Source organism: Dermacentor variabilis, chromosome 2 (genome assembly GCF_050947875.1).
Source record: "Dermacentor variabilis isolate Ectoservices chromosome 2, ASM5094787v1, whole genome shotgun sequence".
NCBI classification, from domain to species: Eukaryota; Metazoa; Arthropoda; class Arachnida; order Ixodida; family Ixodidae; genus Dermacentor; species Dermacentor variabilis.
This window is the reverse complement of record NC_134569.1, coordinates 98,481,838-98,509,619: the sequence shown is the minus strand read 5'-3', so window position 1 is coordinate 98,509,619 and position 27,782 is coordinate 98,481,838. Positions and strand designations below refer to the sequence as shown.

Here is a 27,782-nt window from a genome sequence, read left to right as displayed (position 1 = left end):
AGTTAAAATGACTAAATAAGAGACTGTCCAGCGGTGCTTCTTGATGCCGCTGGACGGACTACCTACCTACTGTGTTGCTCGTTTGGCGATCCGAGTCATGAAGCGTAGTCATTGGGCAGGGATAGGCTACTTTTCACCAGAAAACATAGCAAACTTTGATTGTTCCACCACATTTAAGTACCACCCATAAGGGCCGATCGAGGCTGGGACTTGGAACTTAGTAGCTTGATATTGCCTTAGTATGTTGTGCGCCAGTGTAGTGACCTGACAAATATGGTGGAGTTCCTTTTACGAACGCTACTTCTCTCTGGCATCCTCTTAATGCGTGGGCGTATAGCGAGCCAATCGGTAGCACGCTGATGTAGTTTAAACAGCATCTCTGTTAGGGAGATGTCGCATACAAAAACTTGAACGTAGGCTCTTCAATCTCTATTGCACCTTGTGAAGACTGGTGGCCGCTTTCTGACTATGTGGACGTCCCCACGGAAAGTAAAAAAAAGGCTCAGTACTGCACAAATCCCGCGGCGCGGTGATCCTACAGATTTAGATAGAGATACGCTGTTTCAATTGGTGCGGGTATGGTGGGACGGCCAAAGCGAGAACTAGGGCGGCAGTTCGAAAGACTGGCAATGATTCGAGCGCTTATGGAAGCGGTGGAGAAAGCCCAGATATCTCAGATGAGAAACGAGCAGAAATCTCGAGGCTAGGGATCGTGGATCCCGAGGATTGGGAGGAAATGGTGCAGAGACTGCGCACAAAAGAGATAGATCGAATAGGACAAATGGAGGGACAGTTAACCGAGATAACCGTCTAGTTGGCGACTATGCAATGGCGGCATGAGGGAATGGGAAGAGGGGCGGCGCAGAAAATTTCCCGGGCCAGGGCGTTCAACAGCTCCGCACCGTACATGTTGATCTTTAAGTTCAACTGCGTGCTTTGTGGAAGTTACAGAGCTAACTAACTTAAGTTCACGTCTGTAGCGTGAACGTTAAACATTCTGTAGTAGCGTGACCTTCAGTGACCGGCCCTACTGTGTGTGATCTGTACTGTGTCCTAACGCTTCTTGCTTCGAAGATGGGAAGTGGCGGGTTCAAACACCTTGTAGTGTATATTGTGAACCGACTACCAGTGAAACGGTGATTGCGTGCAGAGTCGAAACTCGGCGGAACAACGTGCTAGTGTACTGTGTTCTACTTTAGTCTTTAGATTTGTCCTGTTGCTCTTCCTTTCCTCTTTCCTCCCTTCCTTCCTATCTTCCATTTCTGTGTTGCTGTCACCTCCCTTCAGAAGAGTAGGCAGGCGTTGTGCCCCTTCCGGTGGCAGTTGCCAGCCTGCTCCTCGCCTTCCCTTTCCTGTTAACTGTATATATGTGTATATGTGTTCAAAACAAATAATAATCTAAAGCATTTTGGTTTTGCCTGCCATTCATTCTGAAGTAAACGCCGTCTAATCAGAATAGCTGTATAGTCCGGGAACATTGCATAGAAGGCTTACTATAGCATATGCAGAGGGATTACGAACGCTAAGCATTTAGAAAAAAGTATGCAGAAGTTTGAAAGATGCAACAAGAAAAAACTCAGTACCCTTCCACTCTGTGAAGAAGCATGACCAGCGTAGCTGTGTATGTGGGCCCCTTAATGACGAACTGCACCTCCGCCGTGGGTCGGCCCGGTATTGCACTATCTCCGGGATCGGCCCACGTATGGGGAGTGCTTAAAGGGATACGGACACAAAATCTGAACATTTTACGATAATACAGAAAATGAGTCCTCAGTCTGCGAGTACACCGAAAACAAGTAGTCAATTCGCTCATTTTTCAGCGGATGGCTTTATTTTTGGCGTTTTTGTGAGCGCGCGCAACGCCGCCCGGCCCAAGCGAGTTGGAAGGCGTGACGTCACGACACCCCCGTCGGATAGCCAGCCGGCCGGCCACGGTCATTCGAGGCGCACCGCCGCCGCAATCGCGAGCATGGATTCGGGTTCTGCTGCCTCTACCAGCGATGAGTACACGTCTGTAGATGAGGACCGTTCCAACTTAGCAAGAAATATAATCGCTTACGGTTACGAGCCTTCCGCGTAAAGCGGCAAAGAAGAGCTGGCGGCCTTGAACGTGCCGGTCAGGCAGTCCGGGCCAGCAAGATGTTAATTTCTTTTTCTATTAAACTTGAAGTGCAGCAGCAGCAGTTCCTAAAATTATGTTACGTAGGATGCAAAATGCCTAGTTTCGTGACCCGCGTTGAGGCAGAAAGGGAGCTATTACGGCTGAATCGTAGGTAGCGTAGCTCGTCGCTTTGTGCTTACCGACGCTGTCGGCTTTCGATCGCTGCGCACTTCGTTTTTACGCGACGAGGCACGGCATGTGTAGAATTGTCCAGCCGTTTCATAGCCCTGTGTTTACGGCTACTTTCACATTCACGCCATTAGAAGCCATTTACTGGTTGAACTCGTTGAGATGGGCGGCTGCGCTAGGGACCCGTCGACCAGATCACTTAGCTACATCGAGTCTGTGGCCATAGACAAAGGAAAGTCTTTAGCTGTGACATTTAATAGGGAAATGCTGCGCGAACAACCAAGTCATGAAACCTGACGCATGATTATGCAGAGACCTATGAAAATCCGTAATTTTTTGCTTGAGGTTGAAAAGCAACGTGTGAAACGGCAATGTAGATAAATGTGCTGCGCATTTTAGATTACTACACATGTATGCTGTTGTCTGGCGTTCATTCACTGGCTGTGTTTTGTATATTTGATCAATTAAAAGAGCGCTCGTATGCTGTCGTTAAATATTAGACGCAGCGAGACTGCACACAACATGACTATTTTGTTTTGTGATAAACACATGCATCCGCAGGGTAAACGATTTCTGTCACAAGCCGAGAATATCTGTTCTTGAACAGCCAATGAAAGGGTAATTTCCCTTCTTTCAACAGGCACTCCTGCGGTCACCGCTGCGGCTACATGCATACAGAAAGAGAGAGGGTCTGTTGCAAGAACGACAAAAGTTGGCGAACACAGCTAACAGTTACGAATGCGTCACTAAGCACCCGCTCTCTGAATTGTATTGCCTCAACAAGAGCCTTTTGAGCGGCATGCCAAGGCTTTTGAGCACAGCCGGGCTAGCCCGGTCGCATAAGCATCGTTGACGAAGTGGTCCGCGCAAGTGAAGCCATTTTTTAGAAGTCTCCATGCTGGGTGTGGTGGCTGACAGGCACGTATGCAAAGTTCACGCACCTTGTCTCTGGGAGACGTGTGCGTGACGGCGTGCCACGACCGATAATGCTGTTATAACAGCCGTGGGCGCAGTAATGTCTGGGCATTTTTTTCCGCTACAAAGAATGCTTCAATACCGATCGACGACCGTGCGAACACGCGTGTAAGATGCACCACCTGCATGGAGAGCTGACGGGGATAATGTTTCAGGCAGACCACGTGCGAACATAGCCGACGGCGATAAACAAACGCTGCAAGGGACCGACACTCCGGAAAGACTGCGCCGGCTGTGGCTGACCTTGGCCGCGCGCGCGCGGGCACGGGGGGTATCATGACATCAAGTTTCAGCTTCTCCCGGCGGCCGCTTGGAGGCAAGGCGCAACAGAAAATCGCAAAAGAAAGGTGTTTCGCGTTCTTTTTTTCTAAGCAGCTTGTTGTATTCGTCATTTTTAACAGTTCAACTTTTGTTCTGACGCAGAAAACCACCCACCAATTTTTGTGTCCGTATCCCTTTAATGTCTGCTTCACCTCCGCCGCGGGTCGACCTGGCATTACACTAGCTTCGGGATCGGCCCACGTATAGGGAGTGCTTAACGCCTGCTTCACCTCCACCGCAGGTCGGGCCGGCATCGCACTATCTCCGGGATCGACCCACGTATGGGGAGTTTTTTGCTTACGACGCTAAAATTTCCTTGGGGGGTAGAGTTACACAGCTTCTCTGTAAAAATTTCCCTTCTATATGCCACTCGTGCTAGCAGAACCGGGGTAGAAAACGGACGTTTACCGTTGAAGTGGGACACGCATATTGCCCAGAGCGTGGTCCAACACCACCCTATAGGTCGTTCGATAGCGCACGTGCTGTTGTCACACTAAAATGCTTTGGCTCCGCCCCGTTTGAGACGTATTGAAAGCAGGTTGAATTGGTGTGGGTTCATTTCTTGGCGTTTGACCCGGCAGTAAAAACACGGCACCTAAAGGAAGACATGGCCAACACAAGTGCCGACTCTCAACTGAGCATTTGCCTTCGGAGATACTGCGCAGGGTAGCGCGAGTACGCACGCACTCCCTCCGAGTTTTGTCCACCTCGGAAATAGAACGCATATTTTGCAGCTATAGGTGTCTACGATTGCCATGGCGCATTTCTTTCAGTGAGTGAGCATTCATCGAGGAAGAGTCGTTTTTGATATCTAGGGCTTCCGTTGTGTGATGAATATCCGTAGTTTTATTTAGGCCTTTTCACTAGTCACATATTTTTGCCCTTCTGTCATAGAATCCGCTGAAATAAAGCAATCAATGTAAAGAAAAAATAATCGTAGCTGATGAAAAGAGCGCCTAGCAAAGCTCTGCCGTATCTCCCTCCCCGCGATCATTTTTTTTTTTTTTTTGCCTTCGGCAACCAACACACTAAACGCAGCCGGACATCAATCAGGTCCTCTGCACAAGCATTTTCTTCGCAAACTATTTCGCGTGGTTTATCACTTTTTACAAAAGCTGAATGGCGACTGTCAGCCGGCGGTCGTACTCGTGCTTCCGAAATGACGCCACGCTGGCGGCCTTCCAAACGCTTGGTTTTGTCCCGCGTTTATCAGCCATGGCGACATGTTTGAAGAGCGGCCGCACTACTTCGAGGTACAAACTTGCTGCACATGCATCATACTTGACAGAGGAAAAATTTTTTTTTCTCGCTTACAGTGCCTGATGTAGGTGGTGACGCAGTCGGTGTGATTTATTTTTATCTCTAGGGTTTTGGGAGTGAGGTGCTGCGGCTTCTTTCTGAGCGTCCTCTGACAGGATGTGCCTACTAAACATGAGCAACTAGCAGAGCGTGACGTCCGCTGCAAGCACTATAATGGGGAAATATTTATCGATTACAACTTGGCCCACTGTACGCGAAAAAAGAACAACGACGTGGAATACTAGTCTGTGAGCAACGGGTATTTTTTTAAAGAGGATGTGAGGCACCGCACTTTTTATAAACTGCCGACGGGAGGAATATAGCCACTCAGCTCTCCATCACTTGCAGGTATACAACTGTCAAGGCTATTTCACCCCACTTTTTCTGCGTGCGTATGACAAGCACCATCACACATATATATATAATAATACGCATAATTATAATACACATAATAGCCCATGACCGTACTATCACAGCATTACGGTATCAAGCATCATAAGATGCACGATGCGGCCCGTATCATGTTCACGTTACCTGGGCAGAATAAGTGGCCAGAGAAGAGAACTTTATTTTTGTGACCACCCAAGATATGATTTTGCGTCATGGACGCGTAAGCCTGCGTGCCACCGCTCGTGCAGGCGTCCTGCCATCGCAGTCATTACTGCCATCATCGTTTTGGGGTCACGTGCTCGAGTCGTCTGTGCCGCTGTTTTTCGCGACAGTTCAAGCTTTCCTTCCAACGGTTTTCAGCATTTTAAATCGTTTGTCTTCTTCTACGAGTGAAGAAAAATAGCAGCGGTATCAACCAGCTGCTGAAACAGAAGGCATGTCTGTATCAGCGCTTCAACCAGCGGTTTGACCCATGGAACCCGTCATGCTCGCATTCCGAACAGAGGCCCCTTACCGTTTTCTGTGGCAGTGTGGCTGCTCATTACGTTCAGCCTTAGCATGTCATGAACCCGTCTTAACAGTCAAGTACTTGAACCCAGTGGCCAAATGCTTTCAAGCAACCGTCGTTTCCCTATATGTCCCTATATATCCGAGAGGCAGGTGGGGTGGCTTGAGGGGTTTAGGGCTGATTCTTTAAGACATTCGGATTTTCGTATCTATTTAGTGGACTAAGAAGGGGTAACCGCCAAGCTGCAGATATATGTAAGGCATGCGTTAGCCTCTGGAATTTTCATGTTGACGAAGCAACCCGAAATGTAATAATTTCATCAGCGGCAATATAGACCCCGAGGCCACAACATCGTGACTGTCGTGTCAAAAACGCAGAACGCAGCATTAAAGGAAGCACCTTACGATGGCTTGGGCAGGAGCGCTGCTGGCGGTCTCTCGGAACCACCGCCTTGCAAGCGCGTTGCGGACTTCAGTATAACTCTCGAGTAGTCAAAGTTAGCTTTACCAATGGTTGTCCGACATATCTTACAAAGAGTGACATGCACAGTCACAGTTTGTAACAGCAAGATATTTTGTTTATAGAACATCTGATAATGATAGTCACTGGCGATGCTCCGGTTCCTATGCTTTAGGTTACACCTACAAGAGCTTATTTTCGGTAAAATGAAGAAAAAGGAATTGAAATGTTACTTTGAATGAAACTTGACATTCATAATCTTACTGACGGAAAACTTGAGCAAGAAAAGCCCTCGGTAGTACTATTCGTAGCGTGCCCTAATTCCACCAATTACGTGCCAGGTAGAGCTCAAATTTCTCCTTTAGCTCTCCAGCCTTCAAATGTGTTAGGCGTTCCAGAAGAGACGAGAGCCAAAAATATGCGAGTTCATTAAGGGAACACGAAGCAGATATATAGGCCTCACTGACTTATAGCGTCGAATTCCTTAACTTTATTGCGCTTTCCATTTCCTAATCAGCGCCGTGGAAGTAACTTTCCTTTGGAGATTAAAGGTCGTAGGTGGACCGAAGAAGAGAGAGACCTGGTTTTTCTTCATATTCTATCAAATGTGTGATATTTTATGAGAAGTTGCCGTTGTTTCTGATTTCTCTCCACGCTTTACTTTCGTTTAGACGCTCTTGCCACTCACCCATTGAATTCAAGGCTTGCTTGTATTATTCGGTGGAATATCGCCTTTCTTCGTGAGGTCAAGTTGCTGGGCACATCCACTCCCTTTCGTTTTAGACCTACCTCGAGTTTTTAGTGGCGTAGTCCTCGTAGAGACTAACCGCATTAAGCGTGTCAATAGCCCGTAATCCTGGTAATGCAAAGGTTACACGGCGCATTATCAACTCGGTAGTCAAGCCATCGGTTATAGAATATACAATGCCAGACTTGAAGATCTTAGGAATATTTATAGAATCCTTAGTAACGTCGTTTAACTCATAATTATGTATGATTGGTCAAGCAGTATCTAAAAATGTACCTCTTCTTTTGTCTATCACTTACCCGGAAAGGACAACAAAGTCATTTGGTTTTGTGGACATTACAGTGGAGGAGATAGTGGCCGTAGCTAACGAAATGCCATTCAAACATTCAGCTGGGCACGATGAAATATCCACAGTGACCTTAAAGCATTGTATTGATATACTGTGCAAGCCATTAGAAACAAATATTCAATCTCTCTTTCTATACTGCTACCTATACAGACTTATTAAAGAACGCCGAAATTATTCCTATTTGATAAAATGGGGGCCATAATTTGTTAGAAAATTGCCGTCCTATATCTGTCTTAAGTTGCCTAAACAGCGTCTTTGAAAAACTTATCGCCTAACGAATAGCTTCATTTCTTGAACGTGGATCTATTCTTTCTTATTGCCAGCATAGTTTTTGAGCTAAAAGATCGACAAATAGAGCAGTATTAGCTTTGTGTGATAAATTCTCAGTTGAACAACAAGTGTCTTAGGCGTATTTCTAGATGTGAGAAAAGCGTTTTACACTGTGGACCATAACACACTGCTAGATAAGTTGGAATGCTATGGTTTTCGAGGTCTAACTCTTGCGTTTTGATGTAGCTATGTCAATAACAAAAAAACAACTAGTTGGCATTGGACATACCAAGTGCGACGTTTCAGACATTGCTACAGGTGTCCCACAAGGCTCAGTGCTAGGGCCAATATTTTTCTCTTTATTTGTAAACGATCTTCCTAATGCCTTAGAATACTTCTCTGCTTTAATGTATGCATACGACACTGTTTTACTTTGTGCGCTAGACTTCTTGGACAAAACATTCCAAGTGGCTAATAATGAACTAAGTGTTGACCAGTGGTTCGCGTCAAATAAGCTTACTCTGAGTGCCAAGACAACTAAATATATTCTCTTTACTTCTTCATGGAAAGCACCTCTAAATGAATCTCATTCGCTTTTCTTAACCATAATATACTCGAGGGAGTCAGTTCAATTCAATACTTGGGTGTCACACTAGATGAGCATCTTTATTGGAAGCCTCACATTGCATTACTCTGTAAAGAGTTCAGCAAAGCTTGTTTTATTCTGTACAAATGTCGTTATTGCTTCGACACTACCACTCTGAGAGCAATTTACTTTAATATATTCCATAGCAACCTAACCTACTGTATTGCATCTTGGGGTAACACGTACGTTTCATATGTAGAACTTATTGTACTTCATCAGAAAAAGGGCCTTGAGGTTTATGACTTTTTCAGATTACAATGCTAAATCAATGGCGCGGTATCAAAGTTTAAATATGCTACCTTTTAATTTTTAACTGAAATTTAAAACAACATTAAGTACTCATAATAGCATAACCACGAACTGCCCTTCGAGTTTATCAGATTTTTTACACTCCAGAAGCAATACACGCAGCCCACTCCAGGGAAATCTTGTCTCGCCAAAAATACATAATGTATATGGAAGGAGGAGGTTAAACAGCACTGCAGCACTCCTATGGAACAGCTTACCATCGGAAGTAAAACAAGCTAAATTTTTTTCAGCATCATTAAAATCCCATTATCACTCACTGCTACTATCTGCAGAGGGTTTTCATCTCGCTGGTGTATTTATCTGTGTTTTTGTTTGTGTTTCAAGTTTTTTTTTCATTTGCAGTGTATAGTTACCAAATACAAATTCTTTCCTGTAGTTTTCTCGTAACTATTACAAGTACCCTGCCTCTTGGTTATAAATGAATATTTATGTACATATGATTTAGTTATACTTGTCCTATTGCCGTTATGATTGTGAATAATAACTAGCATGGATCCCAACTAGCCTTGAGCTAGGAATTCAGATCTGTCGTACAATATTTACTGCGTACTTCACATATCCCGAATAAACTTTGAATAAACTTTCCAAAGCGTGGAAAGGAAGAAAAAGTATTTTGACTCACTTCCCAAAGCGAAGAAGGGGTCATTGCTGCGCTGTCGTGCTCTAGTATTCAAGGAATGCCACGTATAGACCTCTTCAAAAAGGTGCACTTGTTGCACTAAGAGACTCATTTTTCCTTCTTTCCTTAGGCGGGGGCACAGTGAGCGCGAAGGAAAGGAGATGGTGTAATCGGCTTGCAAGAAGGCGAGAATCTTAGCTAAGTAACTAGAAAGTAAATACATCGCAAGAAGATGGCCATGAAGCTGAGCCCAAATATATAAAAAACAAGAATGTGATGAATGGCAAATGACTGCAAGAATAAACTAGGCAAACTAGTAAACAACCGCCGTTAAGAATCACACACAAGGATACAAGAAGAACGAAGTAGAGAGAGATGCAAATGAGAGAAAGGCAGGGAGGTTAACCAGACTTAAAACCTCAGGTTTGCTACCCTGCATTAGGGGAAGGGAAAGGGGAAGTAAAGACGGAAAGAAGAGCGTGACAAAAATAAAAGCGTGTGAAAAAAAATATGAAAAGGGATGAAATCGGGTCCTTATAGTCTTTCTAATAGGCCACTGTCACGTAGAAAAGTCAACAAAGCCTTGACCGACTTTTGCTGCGACGACAGTTCACGTCGGCATTCCAAAACTGACTGTTCTGAAAGTGGCCTGTCGTCAAGGAGTGCCAACGTGGTCGCTAGTGACAGCCGGTGCGCGCTGTATTGAGGACAGTAGCAGAGCACGTGTTCGATGGTCTCCTCGCCGCCGCAGTGTCTGCAAGCCGCGCTGTCGTCCATACCGACTCGGAAGGCGAAGGATCTTGTGTCGGTGACACCAAGCCACAGTCGGCAAAGTACTGCTGTTTCTAGCCGAGAGAGTCCAGATGGGGGTCGAAGTCGAAGGGATGGGTCCAGTCGGTGTAGACGTGTATGCTGTAAGCTTGGTGTGTTCCATAAAGTTTTGATGGATTCATTTGCAAGCACACGAATTTTCGTTGCAGCGTCTGTTCTTGAGAATGGAATGGAGTCTTGCAAGCCCTCCTCATGTGCAGATCGTGCTGCTGCGTCGGCAAGTTCATTGCCCATTATGCCACAGTGGCTTGGAATCCACTGCAACGTGATGTCGTGTCCTTGCTCGACGAGGTGGTGAAGCAGCAGTCTGATTTCTAGAACTAGTTGTTCGTGGGGTCCTCGGCGTAAGGCAGAAACCAAACAATGAAGTGCAGCCTTGGAGTCAGTGAACACGCTCCATTTCTTGGGTAGTTCTTCAGAAATTACACGAAGTGCACAACGAATAGCAGCAAGCTCCGCGGCAGTCGATGTAGTCTGGTGAGAGAGTCGAATCTTTATGGTGGAAGGTTTTGCAGGAAAGATCACCGATCCTGCAGACCCATTCACCGTGGTTGAAGCGTCAGTATACAGATGATGATGATCGTTGTACGTCTCGTACAGCAAGAGCAGTGAAAGCTGCTTGAGTGCTGGAGACGAGAGTTGGGCTTTTGTTCGTATGCCTGGTACGATAAGTCGAACCTTTGCTTGAGCCAAGCATCATGGTGGAAACGGAACTTTCGCTGGAGCTGTATAACCTGATGGAAGGTATGCACGATAGGGCAGGACAGTTTCACAAAAGGAAGCACGTGGTCGATCCTCTGGCAGTGAGGCTAGATGATGGGCAGGGGCTCGAGCAAGGTGTCTTACGTGTGCTCTGAGTGCTTCCATGACTATATGGGTCTTGGCCGGGAAATCGTGTGCAATCGCAATGGTTTCAGCCGTTGACGAACACCGCGGCAATCCAAGACACACTCTTAGCGCCTGGGCCTGGACGCTTTCGAGTGTACGGATATTACTTCTGCAGGTGTTGGTCAGCACAGGCAAGCTGTATCGCAAATACCCAAGAAAGAGCGTCCTGTACAGTTGCATCATCGCATGTACTGAAGTACCCCAGACATTTCCTCCAAGAGGAAATGACGCTAACTCAAGAGCACTCCCACCGCGGCTCGAGGCAGCCGCGAAGAGCTACGACCGAGACGATCAGCTCTGGGCCGTCCAGCAGGTCCTCGAGGCGCTCGAAAGGCACGGACCCAGCGAGCCGGCAACGGCGAGCGGAGACCCGCGCCGAGTAACGGCACCTTCGAGGATGACGTAGGCCCTCGTCGGGGCGCGCGAGCGCCCAACTGCAGGCATAATTAAAGTTTCTCCAATCCAATCCAATCCAATCCAAGAAACTTAAAGGGACACTAAAGGTTACCAGAAACTCAAGTTAAAGTGGTAGAGCAATGTTCTAGAACGTCTAAGGCGTCAATATAATCGCGAACAGAGCTTTAGTAACCGAGAAATTGAGGTAAATGCATGACACGATTTGAGACCCCCCAGCGACATTCCGGTACTAGCCCGGTGACGAAACGTCTCCTCATAATTTGTGTTACTAATACTCAACTACTCGTATTAAAAATATCATTTCATTCGATTATAAGCCGGAAAAAATGCTACTTGTCTACGTCTATTCGATTCTAGGAAAAAATAACATTTTGACGTTACCCTTCAGTAATATGGATGTTCGAAAGGTTTCGTTTTCGCTCGACTCTGCGCCGCGCACGCTTTGGAGTTTCAGTAGTTTCGTTATCGCGTCGTGCTGTGAGGGTTCTGCTCGCGAAACTTTCATTTGGAACAAGCAGCGAGAATGCCACGTCCATGTGATGTCGTGGGAAGCCCTCGTTGCTTTCCCGCTCCGGAGAGCCGGTGTCGAGGCCGCCGTCGTAGTACGCAACGACGCCGGCAGTGCGAGCCCTCAGAAGCAGGTCGCGCTCGTCGGTGCTCAAATCGCTGAAGTTGAGCCCACCATCGCGAGCCAATCTGTCGGTGTCAGGGTCCATTGCGACGAGCGTCGAAGTTAGCGTCATAGAATGAAGTACCAGCTTATGGGCGTCTTGCGCTGGAGTGTGAGGTATAGTAGCGGCGCCTGGTGGCGGTGCGGGAAACGACATCTGGGTCGTGCCAACTTGGGTCGTATTGAGCCCTGGCTGTGGCGAAGCACGTTTCTAGGCCGAGTTTTGCGTCGATTCGCACATTTTTATGCCCTGTTGCGAGTGCGAAAAGGCTCGTCGCTTCTCATAGACCACGCCGACCACGCTGCGAGCTCGCTGCAGCCTATAGTTTAACGAAAACGGACTCTCCGTGTGCCGTGGGACGTAACGTGGGACGTAATTCGTTTCTCCTTCCGCTAGCCACCATACTCCCGCTTTCGCTCTGCTGTCGGCTCTGTCTTGGCTCTGTTTCTGGCCGCGCGTTCGCGTTTTGCGCAGAAAAGCCGTAGCGCCGTCTGCGGACGCCGTTCTACTCACCGATGGCGCAACGTCACTATGAGACCATGATGTCAGTTCTCCTCGATGGGAGGGCGGGCGACTTGAACTGCGCTAGAGGTAGGCGGACGCTTCAGAACGCATTTTCTCTTAAAATAAGTCTCTCCTTGGCACGAAACAAGCGTTTCGAGGTTTCTGGGATGGTATTTCAACAGTCCACGTTGACTTAATAGTAACCTTTAGTGTCCCTTTAAACACATTAGAGATATCCGTCAGGCGCTTCTTTAGGTAGGCCACATGAGGACTCCAGCAGAGGTCGCGATCAATGATTACTCCTAAGAATCGGTGCGTCCTGACATAAGGAATGTTTTGACCGTCGATAGAGACATCGTATGATCTCATTGGCTTCCGGCCAAACGCGACCAATGCGCATTTTTCTGGCGAGATCTTGAGGCCTTGTTCATTTAAGTAGGCCGATGAGACGTGGCAGCTTTTTGAAGCCTGGCGCGTACTTGCGGCCGTGTCACACCAGATGCCCACACGCAGATGTCATCGGCATACATTGAAATTTTAACTGTGTTCGGAAGTTGTTCCACGAGACCAATGAGTACAAGGTTGAAAAGCGTTGGACTCAAGACACCACCTTGTGGAACTCCATGGTGCGTATAATATTCCGAGGTTGGGCCAGCTTCAGTGTTAAGAAATAGAGACCGCCTATGTAAATAACTGCGAGTCCAACGATATAATGGACCGCCTAGGCCCACCGATTCCAATGCTTCAAGTAAATGAGTAGCGAAGGGCGCCGTGTTCTCTCAAACCGCTGCAGTGATAAAGTACCCAGTGGTAGAATTTATTATATCTGTTTTTAAAAACTATAGTTGAAGCGTTTGAAGAAAGAACCTGCTGCCCAGTGCGCGGATATGATGTCGCGTTGCTTTTTTGGTGACTCGCGTGCTGCTAAAACTAGTTTCAATCCTGTTCTCTGCAGGCGAGCACACGCTTATTTTACGCGAAGCATCGTTTGCCTCTTCCGCCAACTTTGTAGTTGCGGGCTGCTGCTGCTGTGTTGCCGATTATACAACTTCGACAAGTGCGCATGTGCCCGGATTTGGGCCGCTGCTTATGTTCAACTCGGTACGCAGCACTGAGTCTGGGAACGTTCTTGGTCAATTCACCAGAATGAGTGTGTGGCACTGGGCAGGTGCCCGAACAGACATGAAGAACAGAAGGCAAGAACTGAAGAACTGGGTGACGGAAAATTGGAGAAGTCAGTTGCAGAGAAGTCTTTGGCCTTGGATGTACTTGCGCCAATAAAATGTGATAGTCAGCATCATTATTTGCAGCGAAGTGTAGAAGCCGGCATCAAATGGAAAATGGAAAGTGGAAGAAATGAGACCAGAACATCCATTGGGCGATGAGCGATGAGCTCCGCAGAAGAGAAGGAGAAGTGAAGAAATGGAGACAGTTCGATGAACACCAAAGAAACGTTCGCTTACGACCACTTCTCAACATGTGCCTGGGATCCGCCGATATTTTTTGGTTTCACGCTTAGGGTACTCTACGAGAACAGCAAACACAAGCCGCAAAAAGAAATGATGTTACAGGCATGCAGAAGGAAATTGTACGATAAACTACCGACACAACTGTCTTACACTCAAAGTGCTGTGGACTCCTTTCTTTGTGCAATTCAATTAAACAGGAGTGACTTACCTACGTAAGGTTCTCGCCATTAGCTTTTGTTTTATTCCGCGCACAACGTTTGAATTGGGCAAGACGCATTTTATGCGAAGAACTCGCAGAACTGATCAGCTTTTGTTACATGCCTGTCCTTGAGCCTAGAAAGTAAAGCGTATGTAATTGAGGCGTCTCTCGCTTTCTTCTGAACCTGTAGTCTTCCGTCCTCGCCTCGCGTCGTTTCTATTTCGAGCAATCGGTTGTTCATCGATGTTGTAACGCCATACATCAGGCGAAATCTGAATTATTGAGTCATAAATTTTTCCACCTAAGGTAGGGTTGCGTAAATGAAATGAAAAGATGGTTAAACGACGCTACGACGTTTCGAAGCAGAGACGTTTGACTAGCTCAACAAAATGTACAAGCCTCCGCAAAACTGCCGCATCATCTCATACGTGCAGTTTAAACGTGAAATGTCTCACATAGCTGCAGAGGTTTGTGGATGAAAGTGATTTTCCATTATCATACAGAGTCCAATGTATTTTAGACTAAGTGTAGCTGAACTAAACGCAAGACGCTTTGTGAGTGTGGCAGTTTCTACGTACTTAGAGCGAAACGGAGGGCCAATCTCATTTTTTAGCTATTATGTCATAACCAAAGCAAGACGAATGAACAAAAGTATGCAACAAGTCTATTTAATCTTGACAAAATTCTGAGCAGGTGGCGAACACAACGTTGTATTTGACACCTGACGTAAACGACGCTTTATATGGACTTGTGACAGGGCTGAAGATCACGGACTTCCGCCCCCGGCGCGGATTGTCTGTCTGTCTGTCTGTCTGTCTGTCTATTTCGCTAGCTTTCGAAGTTCATTGCGCTCTTCATTGAGCTTTCTTGAAACGGGATAATTGCTAATGCCACAAACCTCATCACTTTAAAGCAAAAGCTTTACTAACCGCCTCGAGCCGAGTTTCGCCGTCGCCATCAATTCGACCTTCATTTGGCCGCAGCTGCGCCGTAGCCTTGGCAACGCATCACGTGACTCGCCGCGCCGAGCTCCGCCGCCGCCACCGCCGGCTTGGCGCATGCGCTCTCCGCAGCTGGGTCGGCGCCTGACCACGTTACTCGCCGCCCGCCTGGCTAAGAGGAGCGCCGCGCTCGTCTAGTCAGTGCGAGCTCGGCCATAAATGAGAGCGAGGTCGGGCCGTGTTCTCTGAGCGTTGTGCGGGAGCAGGAGGCTTTGAGCCATCGTCGCCAAGCGGCGTCTGACCACCCAGCGGATATCGCCCGGCGAGCTGCTTCAATGGATAGGGTCCGGAATGCAACAGGCGTTGCACCGTCGAGATCACTTTAGCGACTGCGTTTGCGCCATGTCCGCTAGTGTTTCGACACTGCACATGTTCATGGCGTATCTTCGCATGTCTGGCACTTTCCGTTTTCCCTGTGGCACAACAGGCGTCGGACGGTCGAACGATGCGTGTCTGCCCAAGCCTAATTACAGTCATGTCTAGCCACGGACCTAGGCACAGCCGTCATACCTGGCTTAACGATGATTGCACACCTAAGTATAATAATTACAGCTAAATCAAAGGTTAAATAAGTGAAACCAAGACTTAACAGGGCTAAACCAAGCTTTCGCTTTGCATATCCATGGTTAGCTGAGCTAAGTTGCAGCCATTCTTTTTTTATTTTTTTTCTGTCAACCAGCGCCATAGATTGGTTACCAAGACATTCACGATAAGTACTGATAGCGAGACTTCCGCTAGGTTGCCCGAACACATTTCATGGACTAATAATTTAACCAACTAAATTCCAGTTTGCATTAATTTCACGACACCATCAATTCTACTCAAGCCACACTTTTTCATATCTCAGAGAACTATTTAACAATGTAAGTTTTATTTGTTGCTTGCGTGAAGTCGTCATTGCATAACGTTATTGGCACTGGTATAAGTAATCATAAATGATGATAACGTTACACATAGAACACGCCGTAATGTCATAGATTCGACAGCGTGCGTATGGCACTTTTTAACAGTTTATCTCTAAATGAAGAGTACAGGGCGTTCCAAAGGGTAAATAGGTTTAGTTCAGAGATCAATTCTAGAATATTGGGAGACGTTGCTTTCTCTTACTCCTTTTCGATCCTGTAGGGCTAAGGCGCTATGAGCGGAAAAAAAATCATGTGAGAACAAGTACACAAGCAAAGAAAAGGCTTGGCCGCAGCTGCGCCGTAGCCTTGGCAACGCATCACATGAGTCGCCGCGCCGAGCTCCGCCGCCGCCACCGCCGGCTTGGCGCATGCGCTCTCCGCAGCTGGGTCAGAGCCGACGCAGTCGCGAAACAGCCTTGTCACTCTTCGTTCGCAGTTCCCATAAAATACAAGGGGGAGGGCGGAGGATAGGCGAAGGATAGGAAGATAGGCAACGTGAGAAGGCAAGGAAACGCTGGATAAGCTTAAGTTCAAGGTACTGTACAGTACATTCCTGCTATTTCTGAAAGATAAACACCATGCAAATATATCAAGCGGACAACTTATGCAGGGCGTGCAGAAGCAGAGCCGCATTAATTAAAGCGCACCGCCGGGTATTGGCGACCCAACGGAAACGGTCGCACGTCAAATGAACACTTCTGTGCCCGCCGCGATAGCTTTGTGGCTATGGCCTCGAGGTAACGGATTTGACCGAGGCAGCCGCATTTCGACCTGGGCGAAATAAAAAATGCCCGCGCACTTTGATTTAGGGACACGTTAAAAAACACCACGGCGCCAAAATTAATCCGGAGTGCGCCACTGCGGCCTGCCTCATAATCTAATTGTGGCTTTGGCACGTACAGCCCCATAATCCAATTCAAGTTTAACGCTTCTGCGCCGATGCAATGTGCCATTTGAGGCAATGACAACGTTCAACCCTCTCGGAGCTTACGAAATATGGCGCACAACAACGCCTCAACCAAACACCTCTCCCTTTGTGTTTTGTGTACTACCAGACAAACAGCAGTGGCGCACGCAAGGTAACGTTTAACACCAACTCGCCACTCTTGTGTTGAACAAAACGTTGAAGAAATTAAACATTCGCCGTCAACGTCACCGCAAATAATCGTCAACCAAAGCAAACAGCGCAGAAAGCTTCGCTTACGTCGATTCCGTCAGTGCGTGGTATCTGCATAATCTTTTTTGGTTCCTCTTTTTACAGCGCCCATCCTTTGAAGGTGAAACTTTCTGTGTCGGCACGTGCCATATTCGTACATCGCGCTCGTTTGAACTTTCTGCGATGTGCACGCAAGCGAGTCCCGGACTGTTATTCGTTGAAGGCTTGCTCTCAGAGCGCTTCGGTTGAGCCAATTTCGTGTCTGTCGGCAATATTTTTTAAGAAACGGGAAGACGCACCAGGCAATCGAGGAAACGAGCACGCACTGTGAATTGTTCGCTTGCGCCAAACGTGGTCCATAACTGGAAGAAAGGCCGTCATTTTAACAAAAGGAATGCATTTTTCAATGCATTTCCGCATCGGCAGAATTTAATAGCATGCAGTCTGAATATCCTTTATAAACTGGAATATCGCTTGTTCACCATTTTAAAGATCCGCGGCTCGAGCACACAGAGTATACGAGTAAGAGTTGGTTCTTATAGACAAGAAGGGCGCCTTTTCCGGTCACCAATGGTAACCCTCAAGCATGACCGAGGTTTGGTATAGGTTTGGTAACCATTTCCAATGCATTGGAAAGATAGCGAGTCCAAACTACCTTCGCATGATATCAGACGTACATGTTCTCCTTCAGACCACTTGGATTTCTCAGTCTCATTTCGTATTCATGTATAATCTATACTTGTTCAAGTTCCTTTAGTTCAGGAGGAAACAAGATGCACGGAAGAAGAAGTTTCAAGTTAACAATAACGAATGTCCAAAAATGAACGACCAGAAGCAGGAGTAGGTATCACACAGAGCGAGATAAAAACGACATACTAACAACGGCTGCTCCATGCGTGCAGCATGGTAACCATTGAGAAAAGTTTCGACGCCTGCGCCTCATCATTCCAACAGATCGCCCTTGTCCTAATAGAGGGGGATTAGGTTATCACGGTATTTGAATTGTACCATCTTTCTCCGGTGTCATTACGCGCGCCTTTAGGCGTAGTTGTGGGAGCCCATTAATTATACAATGTGGTTACATAGGTTCGCTTCAAGTAGACGCGCAACTACTGGACGACGTTTCGGTTGAACATAGAAAAGTTGCTAAAGGGGGATAAGATACCTTGTCGAAGTAGCCGGTGGCCGACCGACAGCAATGACGAAAGAAGCGCGCTTTGAGCGCGAAAGCCTGCGTGACAGCTGCGAGACAGGCGAGAAGGTTTTCCTCAGTTGAAATTTTCTGAGAAGTGTTTACCATACGTGACCACGATTGCACGCGCCCGCGGTGCACGGCGCGCTTTGTCGAATGGCGAAATGCCAAGACTTCCGGTGCATGCGAGCTCGAGCGAGCACTGCTGTAGCTGTCTTACCTGAAGCGCCAGAATAGCGTCAAAGAACTGTTGGAACAGCTTACCTTCCGCCTACGATCTGCGTAAGACCGACTGATCTACCGCAAAATCGACAGCATCTGTCAAGTGAAGCTGCCATGGATTATTTACGTTCACGACGCCGGCAGACCTGGGAACAATGTTGTACGCGTGATGGCTTCAGAAAACTAAAGTAATGTTTAACAGTCTCGGAAGGGAACAGCAGTTTACGATAGGTAGCTAGGCGCTGGAAGGGGTAAGGGAATACATCTACTTAGGACAGGTAGTGACCGCGGATCCGGATCATGAGACTGAAATAATCAGAAGAATAAGAATGGGCTGGGGGTGCGTTTGGCAGGCAAACTCAGATCATGAAGAGCAGGTTGCCATTATCCCTCAAGAGAAAAGTGTATAACAGCTGTGTCTTACCAGTACTTACGTACGGGGCTTACGAAAAGGGTTCTACTTAAATTGAGGACGACGCAACGAGCTATGGAAGGAAGAATGATGGGTGTAACGTTAAGGGATAAGAAAAGAGCAGATTGGGTGAGGGAACAAGCGCGAGTTAATGATATCTTAGTTGAAATAAAGAAGAAGAAATGGGCATGGGCAGAACACGTAATGAGGAGGGAAGATAACCGATGGTCATTAAGGGTTACGGACTGGATTCCAAGGGAAGGGAAGCGTAGCAGGGGGCTACAGAAAGTTAGGTGGGCGGATGAGATTAAGAAGTTTGCACGGACGACATGGCCACAATTAGTACATGACCGGGGTAGTTGGAGAAGTATGGGAGAGGCCTTTGCCCTGCAGTGGGCGTAACCAGGCTGATGATGATGATGACTTCAATATATATAATGACGGCTCGCTGTAACGTACTGACAGCAGCAGCTGGTTTTGTTACTAATTCACTGACAGCTGTGCAAGTGAAGCAGAAAACAGTAGAACTTCAGCTTGACTGGCGTATTCACCATAGGAACCAACTGCGTGTGGCAGATATCGTAAAGCCACCGGCGTACAGAGCACGTGAGATTTAGGACGCTTGGGTTAGAATTTCGGTTCAATCGCATGGCGCGCCATTAGCTTGAGTATATCACACAAGAGAGCTGATAAACGGGCTCTCACGTAGGAATTCGTGTGCTTTCTCATTGACTTGCGCTGCCGTTCTTACAGAGAGCAAGGTACACAGAAATACAAAGAAATCGAAATCCCAAAAGATTCCGCTTGTTGTGGTAAAATGGGATTCGAAAGAATGTGAAATATGAGAAAAACAGGAAAGGACACTTTCTTACTGTATGATTGTACTCGAGGGCGATTGTGCAGGAGCGGTTGTACTCAGTGGCACCTATGCCATTCTCGCCCTCTAGCGTTGTAAAATGTATAACTAGGCTACTAAATTTAATTGGGGAATATAAACACGCCAAACAGTTTTACTCGTGAGTAAATTACTCACTGCGGAAACACACTGAACCCAACAGACGTTCACGGCATCTTGAGTCCTGCAGCTTCCGCAGGTCTTTCGAGGCAACGAGGCCGAGTGCCTCAGGCGCAGCAGTAAGTAAACACCTCGAGGGATCAATATTGGCTGTTTGATTCGTCTCTCTCCGTTTCTTCTTTTTTTTTTGTATCCACATGCACTCTATGTACTCGCGTCTGACAGACACCGGAAAGAGATAACACAGCGCCATAAATGCTTTGCTCAGCTATACCTATAAACATAATACATTTTCTCACGTAGTTCCAGTGCAACGTCGATGAAGAACAAGTAATATCGTAGGGGAGTAGTTTTTCACCAGTTCCGCATACAACTAACAAAGATCGTGTAAGATCCTTGGTGCTCCTTTCGGCCGAGAAGTCGTGTAAGACGGTCCGCGAGGCCAACATTTTGGGTGTTATTTTTCTCAAACTGCAGCGGAAGCCAGGAATGGCTTCGAAAAAGTGCCGCACGATATTTCAGCTCTATCGCCAGTTTAATTCCGTATCGCTCAGCAGGAAACGGTCATTGCACATTCTTGTGCGCGTTCACTGGGCATTATCTTTTATTACGGTCTTCATGGCTCCAACCCTTCACTTCCGCGTTCTCTAGCGTTCTTTACATTGATAGTTCTCGTTTTTTACCGACAAATACGCTTGTCCGCGCTCATTCTGGAATTTCGCTATGGAAGCGTATATAAGCTAAAGCCTATACTGCTGGAATGTACTGCAGTTAACGGGAACAAGCGCTAAAATGACGCTCCATTGACGCTCTACTCCATTACGCGTGCTAGAATGGAGTAGAGCCAGCGAAATAAGGTTGCAACGATGTGTCGCGCCAGCCACCGTGATCGTGAGGGGCGCTGGCTGACACTGCAAGGGCTACATCTAGTGCACAAGTCCATCTAGGGCATCTAGTGCCCAAGAAAGTGGACGTGAGGACAGCCGCCCCGGTTGCTCACTGGTAGAGCATCTCACGTCTAATGTAGAAGGTGTTTCAGCTCCAACCTGCGGCGAGGTGTCTTTTCTTCTACATTTGCTTTCCTTTTGCTTTTTCCCTCGGAGTTGGTCAAATAGGCGGACCCTGGAGATGGTGTAATAAAAGCTAGCCGATCATAGAAGCAGTGTAATAGTAAACTGGGCCGATCACGGAACCTGGGTAAAGCTGAACGTGTAAAAACCCGCGTTAAGGAAGTGCGTGGCCGTTGCCCCTGTGCCATGGGGCCCAAAGCACATTCTCGAATCCAAGAAGCCCCTTTGCTGGGCGGGCACGTGTTCTCTACGCTGCGAAACGAGGTGCGGAACACGAACAATTACACACCGCGTCAGCCGCACGACACAAAACTGCAATAGTAAAAAATAACGTGGACCGTTCCTTGCGTTCCTAACTAAGAATAAAAATCGATCCTCTTGATTTACCTCATTCTTCTCGCTTTCACGAGATGGAACGGGGCATATGCAATCGAGATGTGGCTTTTTTTAAGCGACAATCTGCGTGCGGCATCGTTTCTAGAAGAGAGGCCGCCCTCTATACGATGATGCTGTTACGTATGCGTGTAAAACGTGCGGGTGGTCACAACGCTTCCGATCTCCTAGCACACCCGATGCGTGTTCCTTGAATCATCGAGCGTGTCCGCCGCTTTTGTCCGCGAGAGCTCTAGCCGCCGTGGCACCTCCTGCTGGCCGTACTATTCAAGCTAGATTCGCGTAGCGGCTGTCCGTATAACAGCTTTGGCTCCACATGTGTTTGTTTTCGTCATTCTAGTTCTCGCGCCAAGCTCATTGTGTCCCGCCGTCTTGTATGTACAGGTGCCGCGCGTATTCCGAGCCTGGGCGTGACTAGGGTATTAGCAGGGCTGTTTGTGCTATAGTGATAGTGCTTTGTGAAAAGAATTTTAGTGCTAGGGTAATGGGGAGGGAAACATCGATCCTTAGATCGACTTGGGGTTGAATAATGAAAAGTTGATTGGTTCATGTGAGTTTACGCGTCACCAAAGAAAAGGGAAGCTTTTTGATATGAGCCTTCCAACTTGTTCTTGTCATTGTGCGTCTTGTATGTTAAACGGTGACGCTATTTTGTTGGAACGGCTGTTTTGAGAATTTATTTGTAGTATTGTGTTGCCTGTACCGTTATGTATAATTGTGCATATTATACGCATATACATTATATTTCTACGTTACACATCTAGGGTATGTTATATGTGCGCATCATATACGTGACGTATCTGTTTTATGTATATGTTACATATACAAGAATATCTGAGTGTATAGCACCATATACGTAAAACACTAAAGCTTCACGAGACGACGACTGGCCGGCACCGCATTCGTGTGCAAACCTATCCTGTTTATCATGTGAAGTAAGAACGAGAACAAAACTACAAGAAAGGAGCACTGCAGGTAAGCATTGACCGCTTTGGATTCTTTTAACGTGCAGCTAAACGTAAGTATACACGCGCTCTTTTTTGCATTTAGCCACGACGGATTACTGATGCTGCTGTGGTGGTTCGGAACTCCGTGTTCGAGCTGAGTTGCAGAGCGGAATAAGTATTGCGCTAACATGGTGTGTCAGAGTGAAGCGTTAGAAAAACAATCAGCAATGAAGCTGACGCGAAACAAGAAAATACATGACTCACAAGCATGGTGTTACAGAGCCTGCGCTGATAAGCAGAAATGAATTGTCGTTTGCATGAGAATCAAATGAGGTACTTATAGTAATCTCTCAAGATAGGACAAACACATGAAGCAAGCTGTCCCAGGTGTTTCTTTGTAAGCAAGTAAAAGACAAGAGAAAAATAAAACAGAAGGAAATAGAAAACGGTCGGCGGTGCAAAACGGAATGCGGCAGTCAAGCTATGAACAACAAAGAGAAAGAAACATTAGAACTTACAGTAAAGCTAATAAGCTATACCTAATAATAAGCTAAATCTAATAATATTGAATGAAAGAGATTCGCCACACCCACGTTTGGAGCAGTGCTAAAGCCTGGATAGATCTAACACTAGTGAACAGCTCCTTATACATGCGGATATCAAACAGGGAGAAGTCCCGACGAACTTTAACAATACTTATCAGTGCTACATAAGGGTAATAATAAAGAAAGTTGAATTGCTAGACGAATATGGCATAACACTAACTGGTCAAACAAGAATACTATAAGAGTTAAAAATTAAAGATGGTTTGATGAAATTCAGAACAAAACACAAACAGCTGATGATAGAGAAAATAGAGTAACTGCATTTGTAACTGCACAAGGCAGATGAGCTAAAAAATGAATGCATAAAAAAGAAACAACCACAGCATCAGACAACTAAGACATGGTGGAGAAACTAGATATGAATCTAAAGGAACAGAATTGGAGCATACAGATATATCAAAAGGGCCAAAGGATCCTTAAGGCAACAATAAAAAAAAGGATATTATAAAGAACACGATATCTATACAACATGTTACAAGAAACTAAAAACGATAGTCGGAAAGTAATATGTACAGAAATTACCAAATGACCATTCAACTTGCCATACAAGGCAGTGCAAAATAAGTAAAAAGTAAGATTATGTTCAGCAGTGTTAAAAAAATAAATTGAGAAGTAACAACATCACTTCGAGAAACAATGGAGTACCCATTAGATAGGTTATACCATAAGCTGACGGAAAGCACTTTGGAAGGTAACGTACCAGAAAGGGAACCAAATGATGGTATATATATATGTATATATATATATATATATATATATATATATATATATATATATATATATATATATATATAATGTCATGTGGAGCCAACAAACACCAACCGACACCAAGTGCAACATAGGGAAAGTTATGTGAACTTGCTACTAATTGAATTTAAAAATTGATAAATTAATGGAAATGAAAGTGGATGAAGAAACAACTTGCCGCAGGTGGGGTACGATCCCACGTCTTCGTGGTTGCGCTAACTAACACTCCCAGAGTTAGTCCTAGCCGTAAAACATAAATATCCAAGAAAGTGGATGGGAAAATGGCATCGCGGTAGCTCGATTGGTAGAGCATCGCACGCGAAATACGAAGACTTGGGATCGTTCCCCACCTGCGGCAAGTTGGGTTTCCATCCACTTTCATTTCTATAATTGAATTAGTAAGTACAAGTAATTTCCCATATGTTGTGCTTGGTGTCATTGTTTGTTGGCTTCTTATGCTGTGATTAATAAATATCGGGCCCCTCGGTTAACCCCCTTTGTTCTCGCATATATATATATATATATATATATATAGAGAGAGAGAGAGAGAGAGAGAGAGAGTATAAAAATGAAAACAGTATAGAGAAAACGAACTAAGAGGATCAAGGAGAAAAGCAAATACTAAACAATAACCTCTCTTTCACAGAAGTAGATGTAAACAATGTTATAAATATTTCTAAAAGGATGCAATTCCAGGTCCGTAGAACCTTAAAACTATTCTCATATAAGAAATATGAAAAGTACTGGGTGTTTTGCGTAAACTTAATTATTGTATGTCTAAGAAGTGGTTATTTTTCCGAAAGATAGAAGCAGTCAAGAGCTATTCTTGTTATAGAAGAAAAATTACCGGACGAAATGGATGAAGATAAGTATCGGGCAATTGCTATATACCTAAAATTAGGAAAAATTTGAGATGAGTTTTTGAAAGACAGGCATTATCATTTTCTTCCTAAACGACTTAAGTTACAAATGTACCATTTTGGATACATTCGCAAGACCACAACGAAAAAAGCACCGCAATAAATTATTACAAAAATAAAACAAGCCAATACAGACAAAACCAATTGCGTAATTGTTTTACTGGGTGTTAAAAACGCTCTTAATTCAATAATACCAACTCTGTCACCCCGTAACGACCCCTAACAGTCGCAAAAAAGTGAGAGGAATACAATTGTCGCCACACTACAATTAATTACCTGACAACACATCATAAATAAGAGGAAGAATTTATGAAAATTATAACGTCAAATTCGCTAAAACACTAACATTACAGTACCACACGAATCTCCTATGATTCTGCAATAGTAGAATTTTATAATTTCGGATCCACAGGAGGACAAATTTCCAAGTGACACCCATGTACAAGCATTTGCGGACGATGTGTTCCCCGTTATAAAATTTAGGTGGAAAAAGGATGCGGAAGAAAAGAAATCAGACAGAGTAATAACAATAATGTGTTGTCCAACGATAAAGCAATTGCGAAATAGCGTAAGAAAGCTATCTCACGCACCTAATTTCACCGAACCACGATGGCACACCTCCGGTTAGAATCGCAATTAATGATTGAGCATGCGCGTGCTGCTGACACCATTCCTGCCTGCCTTGCCTTCTTCGTGTCATCCTAGCTTTGAAAACGCGTGTCTCGGGTTTAACTGTGCTACTGGCTGGAACGCGGCCATCTTGGTTAGGGAAGTTAGCTGTGTCGAAAAAGCCTGTCTACAGAATTTCGCGTATCCTCTTTACGTTTATTAATGATAAATAAAATATATACGATAATAGAAAAACAGCACACATGCCACCAGCCAGAGATTCAACTAGGAACATAGAAGGTAACAGTTGCTAAAGAAACGAACATTCTAGGCATTGTCTTGGGCCCAGAGAGTTAACTTCCTCACCACACATTCAATGCCTGAAAGAAAAAAAAAAGTATCAGATGCATCTCGGAAACTGAATAGAACTACGAAAGATGACAAAACCCCAAATACTACAGCTGATAGATAAGACAGAAACCGAGCGACAGATTACATATGCTTCATCGGCGAGGAGTAGTAGGAAAGTTACAGCAGTAAAGAAGTTAAAATCAATGCAGAGATTGCCAACCATTAAATTTAACGAACAAATATTTCGAAAGGATTTAAAACTTATTGCTCAATGTTCCAGCCAAATTATACCTTTACGTTTAAGAATAGAAAAGAAAAATTAATGTTAGAGAATAATAAACGAAGGAAAAAAAACGTCATTTGCATCACAACAGTCTGTAGAGACAATCAAAACTCGCATATATACTACTACTGGCAGGATATCTCCTCAAAGGAAATTAGCATCCCTTTTATACAAAAGGATGAACATGCATGCAGAATACGGAATTTGTCCAGATGGATTAGAACGCAAACGGGGCCGTTTGGTCATTGCAGGCACGTGCTGCATTCACTTAAGATGATTTTAAAGATATGCGCGCACTAACTTGCTTAAAACTTTGCGAACTGAACTGCCGACCGAATGAGAAGAGAAAAAAAAGGAAAGAAAGAAAAGGAAAGAAAGGAAAGGAAAGAAAGAAAAAGGAACTACGTCGGCTTACGTATATCGAAATCTCGTTTATACGTTTCCTCGAACTTATACTTTATTACACGTGTATATAACATCTCAGAGAATATTTGTCGTCTCGTAGTTTAGAAATGCAGTTTCTACTGCTTTCTTCCACGGTAATTTTCCTAAATAGTCTCAAGCGCCGTCGGAAATGCATTACGAAGAGTCACAGATATCCGTAGACTCCGTTATTTTCCTTCACTTTACTGACAACGTTTGGATTAATAAAAAGTGAGTAGTGAAGTAATTCAACGAAATTCTCGAAACAAATTGATTCGTCCCGCAGGTAATTGTTTAAGGCGTTTTTGTCTCATGCTGAGGGCGGGCTCTTATACAGTGCACTATTGAAAAGCCCATTTTGAAATTTTTCAGTCGAGTTGCTAGCATCCCCAATGCAAAATAAAGCGCTCTTGTAATTTTTTAGTGGAGAAGACGTTAAAACTGACATCACCTAACAGACAATGTTTATTCATCTGCCAATTTACTGTACATTAATTTAATAAAGGGGTGGGGGTGTGGGGAGGAGTGTGGGGAGCTGCGGGTAGAACTTCCAGATGAAGCTGTCTCATTCCACCAGAAGCAAAATGAAAAAAAAAATGTGTACCCATTGTTAGGCGTACGCCAAGGAAACCCAGGTAGCCTAAACTAATTTGAAGGCCCCACTACGGTGCATCCCTCGTAACGAGGTTTAAGCTTTGACGCGTACAGCCTGCTAACTTGATTATTTACCATATCTTCCGGACACATGGTTTCCGCAGGGACCAATTTGGGTTGAAAATAAAAAGCTTTTTCTTGGACAGCACGCACCCTCTGTGCAGTCCGCTCGAACGAATTCGACAGAAATAGGATGTCGCGTGTCTGCAACCAGTAAACAGAAGTTAAGCAAAGATGTTATTGGCATATGACAAGGGCCTGGGTTCCTTATTAGACTGCATAGAGGAGTTAGTACTAAAAGCCGTCAAACTCACTCTCGGCAGGGCTGCCAGAAAAGAAAGAAAAAGAAAGCGAAAAACAGGTCAAGCATGTTGGATTCGACGAATAGCTTCTCGATTTCTTCATTGCATTCAGAATACTTAGTTCTTGCGCATGGCCGACTGCACTGAGCTTGAACAGTGCCGCGAAAGTGCAGCTCTGGCTTGCATATTGTGACAGTGATTCGTAATTAATGGCGTGTATTTCATACATCCAAACAATGTCCTTAGTTGCTAGAGTGAGCTGGAAATATTGCTCGTGCGCATTGTGGGGCGGCTTTTGCTCTGTGATTTAACGCGGCAGAAGTTTGCAAGCGCCGTCTGGCCGCGTTATCTTCAACCACGCGTCCAATCTCAAGAAATAAAGTTACGCAGACCCAACGCACATTTTGGAATCT

General features: G+C 45.5%; 1 protein-coding gene across 1 annotated transcript in view; it reads right to left on the bottom strand.

Moving 5' to 3' along the window:
* The window catches only part of LOC142572359 (calcitonin gene-related peptide type 1 receptor-like), a 357,475-nt gene that overhangs the window by 236,753 nt on the left and 92,940 nt on the right, over nt 1-27,782 (bottom strand). The gene's annotated exons all lie outside the window — the stretch shown is intronic.